Here is a 6649-nt window from a genome sequence, read left to right on the forward strand (position 1 = left end):
TCCCAGCACCACTTACTGAAGAGACTCTCTTTTCTCCATTGTATATCCTTGCCTCCTTTGTCATAGATTAGTTGACCATAGGTGCTTGGGTTTATCTCTGTGCTTTCTATCTTGTTCCATTGATCTATGTTTCTGTTTTTGTGCCAGTACCATATTGTCTTGATTACTGTAGCTTTATAGTATAGTCTGAAGTCAGGGAGTCTGATTCCTCCCACTCCATTTTTCCCCTCAAGACTGCTTTGGCTATTCGGGGTCTTATGTGTCTCCATACAAATTTTAAGATTTTTTGTTCTAGTTCTGTAAAAAAATGCCATTGGTAATTTCACAGGGATTGCATTGAATCTGTAGATTGCTTTGGGTAGTATAGTCATTTTCACAGTATTGATTCTTGCAATCCAAGAACATGGTATATCTCTCCGTCTGTTGGAATCATCTTTAATTTCTTTCATCAGTGTCTTATAGTTTTCTGCATACAGGTCTTTTGTCTCCCTAGGTAGGTTTATTCCTAGGTATTTTATTCTTTTTGTTGCAATGGCAAATGGGAGTGTTTCCTTAATTTCTCTTTCAGATTTTTCATCATTAGTGTATAGGAATGCAAGAGATTTCTGAGCATTAATTTTGTATCCTGCAACTTTACCAAATTCATTGATTAGCTCTAGTAGTTTTCTGGTGGCATTTTTAGGATTCTCTGTGTAGAGTATCATGTTATCTGCAAACAGTGACATTTTTAATTCTTCTTTTCCAATTTGTATTCCTTTTATTTCTTTTTCTTCTCTGACTGCCGTGGCTAGGACTTCCAAAACTATGTTGAATAATAGTAGTGAGAGTGGACCTCCTTGTCTCGTTCCTGATCTTAGAGGAAATGCTTTCAGGTCTTCACCATTGAGAATGATGTTTGCTGTGGGTTTGTCGTATATGGCCTTTATTATGTTGAGGTAGGTTCCCTCTATGCCGACTTTCTGGAGAGTTTTTATCATAAATGGGTGTTCAACTTTGTCAAAAGCTTTTTCTGCATCTATTGAGATGATCATATGGTTTTTCTTCTTCAATTTGTTAATATGCTGTATCACATTGATTGATTTGCATATATTGAAGAATCCTTGCATCCCTGGAATAAATCCCACTTGATCATGGTGTATGATCCTTTTAATGTGTTGTTGGATTCTGTTTGCTAGTATTTTCTTGAGGATTCTTGCATCTATATTCATCAGTGATATTGGTCTGTAATTTTCTTTTTTCGTAGTATCTTTGTCTGGTTTTGGTGTCAGGGTGATGGTGGACTCGAAAAATGAGTTTGGGAGTGTTCCTTCCTCTGCAATTTTTTGGAAGAGTTTGAGAAGAATGGGTGTTAGCTCTTCTCTAAATGTTTGATAGAATTCACATGTGAAGCCATTTGCTCCTGGACTTTTGTTTGTTGGAAGATATTTAATCACAGTTTCAATGTCATTACTTGTGATTGGTCTTTTCATATTTTCTATTTCTTCCTGGTTCACTCTTGGAAGGTTATACCTGTCTAAGAATTTGTCCATTTCTCCCAGGTTGTCCATTTTATTGGCATAGAGTTGCTTGTAGTAGTCTCTTAGGATGCTTTGTGTTTCTGCAGTGTCTGTTGTAACTTCTCCTTTTTCATTTCTAATTTTATTGATTTGAGTCCTCTCCCTCTTTTTCTTGATGATTCTGGCTAATGGTTTATCAATTTTGTTTATCTTTTCAAAGAACCAGCTTTTAGTTTTATTGATCTTTGCTATTGTTTTCTTTGTTTCTATTTCATTTAGTTCTGCTCTGATCTTTATGATTTCTTTCCTTCTGCTAACTTTGGGTTTTGTTTGTTCTTCTTTCTCTAGTTCCTTCAGGTGTAAGATTAGATTGTTTATTTGAGATTTTTCTTATTGCTTGAGGTAGGCTTGTATAGCTATAAACTTCCCTCTTAGAACTGCTTTTGCTGCATCCCATTGGTTTTGGATTGTCGTGTTTTCATTGTCATTTGTCTCTAGGTATTTTTTGATTTCCTCTTTGATTTCTTCAGTGATCTCTTGGTTATTTAGTAACATATTGTTTAGCCTCCATGTGTTTGTGTTTTTTACCTTTTTTTCCCTGTAATTCATTTCTAATCTCATAGCTTTGTGGTCGGAAAAGATGCTTGATATGATTTCAGTTTTCTTAAATTTACTGAGGCTTGATTTGTGACCCAAGATGTGATCTATCCTGGAGAATGTTCCGTGCGCACTTGAGAAGAAAGTGTAATCTGCTGTTTTTGGCTGGAATGTCCTATAAATATCAATTAAATCTATCTGGTCTATTGTGTCATTTAAAACTTCTGTTTCCTTATTTATTTTCATTTTGGATGATCTGTCCATTGGTGTAAGTGAGGTGTTAATGTCCCTCACTATTATTGTGTTAATGTCGATTTCCTCTTTTATAGCTCTTAGCAGTTACCTTATGTATTGAGGCACTCCTATGTTGGGTGTATATATATTTATAATTGTTATATCTTCTTCTTGGATTGATCCCTTGATCATTATGTAGTGTCCTTCTTTGTCTCATTCAATAGTCTTTATTTTCAAGTCTATTTTGTCTGATATGAGAATTGCTACTCCAGCTTTCTTTTGATTTCCATTTGCATGGAATATCTTTTTCCATCCCCTCACTTTCAGTCTGTATGTGTCCCTAGGTCTGAAGTGGGTCTGTTGTAGACAGCATATATATGGGTCTTGTTTTTGTATCCATTCAGCAAACCTGTGTCTTTTGGTTGGGGCATTTAATCCATTCACGTTTAAGGTAAGTATCGATATGTATGTTCCTATGAGCATTTTCTTAATTGTTTTGGGTTTGTTTTGGTAGGTCCTTTTCTTCTCTTGTGTTTCCCACTTAGAGACGTTCCTTTAGCATTTGGTGTAGAACTGGTTTGGTGGTGCTGAATTCTGTTAGCTTTCGCTTGTCTATAAAGCTTTTGATTTCTCCATCGAATCTGGATGAGATCCTTGCCAGGTAGAGTAATCTTGGTTGTAGGTTCTTCCCTTTCATCACTTTAAGTATATCATGCCACTCCCTTCTGGCTTGTAGAGTTTCTTTTGAGAAATCAGCTGTTAACCTTATGGGAGTTCCCTTGTATGTTATTTGTCGTTTTTCCCTTGCTGCTTTCAATAATTTTTCTTTGTCTTTAGTTTTTGCCAATTTGATTACTATGTGTCTCAGCGTGTTTCTCCTTGGGTTTATCCTGTATGGGACTCTCTGTGCTTCCTGGACTTGGGTGGCTATTTCCTTTCCCATGTTAGGGAAGTTTTCGACTATCATCTCTTCAAATATTTTCTCTGGTCCTTTCTGTCTCTCTTCTCCTTCTGGAACCCCTATAATGCGAATGTTGTTACGTTTAATGTTGTCCCAGAGGTCTCTTAGGCTGTCTTCATTTCTTTTCATTCTTTTTTCTTTATTCAGTTCCACAGCAGTGAATTCCACCATTCTGCCTTCCAGGTCACTTATCCGTTCTTCTGCCTCAGTTATTCTGCTCTGGATTCATTCTAGTGTAGTTTTCATTTCATTTATTGTATTGTTCATCTTTGTTTGTTTGTTCTTTAATTCTTCTAGGTCTTTGTTAAACGTTTCCTGCTTCTTCTTGATCTTTGTCTCCATTCTTTTTCCGAGGTCCTGGATCATCTTCACTATCATTATTCTGAATTCTTTTTCTGGAAGGTTGCCTATCTCCACTTCATTGAGTTGTTTTTCTGGGGTTTCATCTTGTTCCTTCATCTGGTACATAGCCCTCTGCCTTTTCATCTTGTCTATCTTTCTGTGAATGTGGTTTTTGTTCCACAGTCTCCAGGATTGTAGTTCTTCTTGCTTCTGCTGTCTGCCCTCTCCATATTCTTTTGCTATCCAGCAACCAGTAGGGTTCATCCATTTTTGCTTAATTGTAATTCAGTGTAACAGGTAACACATTGCTCTGCTTTCCAGAATTGCACCTATTTGTCAGCTTCTGCATCAACACTTGTCAAATCTACAGATGTTGCTTGTTTGATGTGTAGTTTTTTAATAAAAGAATGTTAAAGTAACGTGCTTAGAGATATTTAAAATTAAATGCCTGTTCTCCATTTATAGGAATGCTTAAATCAGCTAATTACTCTTATATTTTAATAATTTATAATGAGTAGAAATGCAGATTGAATATTTCAAACACCTAAAAGGTAATTTAACACTTCAATAAATATTTAGGCAATTTCAAAGCAAGTTGACTAAATAAACAATTTAACTACTTACAAATCAGATATTACACACAATTGCTTACAGTTTCTTCCACCAGTTACTTTTTTTCTATATCCTTATTTGTACTTCATGGTTGACCAGCCAACATGGCTCCTGCTCCCAGAACAGCCTTAGCTTCCAGCACAGGGTAACATAATCCTCTTCCTTTGTTCCTCTGGCCCCAGTGGTTGCAGCAGCCTCCTGCAGTTGTCAGACTCTGAGTTGTCTCTGAATTCCTTCTTTCAGTTTTCCCAGTATGTTTGTAACTAGTACCCTCTATTTATCTAAAGGAGCTTCTCTTTTACTGACTTGCCCTTTTTTAAAATTTTTGATAATGCAGGTGATATTTAACTTTAAAAATAGTAAATGATTTTTTTTGGGGGGGGCGGAGGGAGGTGATTCCTGGCTCCAGCATCAATTTATTGAATATATGATGCTGGGAAAATTACTCAACTTCTTAAGCTTTAGTTTCCTCATTTATAGCATGAATAATGCAGAACACAATTCTTTTCACACAAAGAACTGTTCCTTTATTCTGCATATTCCCTTATTCAAGAAATATTTCTGGAGCACCAGATGTGTGCTAGGAATGTTTTTTCCCTATAATAATAAACATTATATCTCAATGTTTATTGAGATGTAATTGGCATATAACATTGTCTAAGTTTAAGGTATACAATGTGATTATTTGATACACTTATATATTGCAAAATGTATATATTGCAAAACCCAAGTAACAGTAGGGTTAGTTAACATCTCCATCATCACCTCACCTAATTACCATTTCATTTTTATGGTGAGAACATTTAGACCTACTTTCTTAGCAAATTTCAAGTATATAATACACCGTTATTAACTGTAATCCCCATACTGCATATTAGATTCTGAAATGTATTCGTCTTAGAACTGGAAGTTTGTACCTTCTGACCAACATCCTCCATTTGGTGAACTCCTATGTTCATTGCAGCATTACCCCTTAGTCAAGATATGGAAACTTCCTAAGTGTCCATCTATAGATAAATGGACAAAAAAGAGACAGTATATATAAACATACATATATGTTATATAATACATATATAAATAATGATTTTGATTTTAAAATAACCTATAAAAGAGATGTAAAATATGAAAATCAATAAATATAAAAATAATAGGTGAAAAAGATAGATGTCAGTCTTGTCAGTTATTCAGACATCTTGTAAAGTTGCAGGAATTCTTTGGTATGTACAGTTTACCTTCATAAAGGTAAATTAATCATAAAGAAATCTCATAAAGTTTTCTATTTCCCTATAAAAACTTTAATAGTAAAAGTAGAAACTACAGAAACAGGATCTTAGATTAAGGAGAAGAGTCCGTATTTTCTTATTTGCTAACAATGTAATTGATGGAATTTTGGGTTTAAAATACAAGTTTTCAGTTCAAACCCATGCCCCATCACTAACCATGTCTTTCCTACTAAATTCATTTCTCTCAGGCTCTAGTTGTCTTACCTATAAAACTGGCAAAACAATATCAACCTACTATAATTATGAGAATAGATTGATATAAGGTCATGAAACTACTCTGTAAATTTCAAAGTAATATAGAAATATTAGCTAATAATATTCATTTCTTTTGCAGTCAGACCTAATAATCCCTTAGATCTTCATCTGGTTCTATTCAATACTAAAAAGCCCAAGTATTTAGTCTACGTTTTTTTCCTCTCTTTTTGTATAAAATTAGATTCATCCTCTGATCATTTGTTAGCCTTCTATTCACCATTCCAATCTCAACTGCATCTTTCTTAAATTGCAATGATACCATTGCAGATACTTTTCAGACACAGAGAAACCAAGTCTATATTGAAAGAGAAAATCATGCTATCTGTTTCTTTCCTAATATATTTTTTGTGTGTTCACTGGTTAGGTAATGCATTTTTGCAAGTCGTTTGAAAAATACTACTAAAGCTTCTTTCAAAAAAGGTATAAATAGGAGAGGAGGAAGCAAAAACATACGTAGATTTCAGAAAGCAATGTATAAACATGTGAACATTAACATAATTTCAGAATTGCTTCTTCATTTTTATTTTGCATTTTAATTACTTCATTTACATGCATCTGGAGTTATTTTATTTTTAACATATTCTTGATTAGATTAGTTGATGGATATGTTACCTATTTTATATTTAGAGTTGAGGATTTTGGAGTATGTTTGTCTTGAATAAAGTATAGTTAACCTCAAAAAATGTTTTAAAAGTTCTGAATTAGCATATCTTGTGAGTTACCCATTTGCTCTAGAAAAACATGGCAAGCATAGTTGAAACCTGATTTAGCAAAATATTGAAGCTATAATATTATATTCCAAAAACAATTAAATAAAGAGGTTGTAAAACTGAGAAAAAAAATTCAATGTAACAGCACCTCATCTAACC

Source organism: Balaenoptera physalus (assembly GCF_965194825.1).
Source record: "Balaenoptera physalus genome assembly, chromosome: 10".
Taxonomy (NCBI): Eukaryota; Metazoa; Chordata; class Mammalia; order Artiodactyla; family Balaenopteridae; genus Balaenoptera; species Balaenoptera physalus.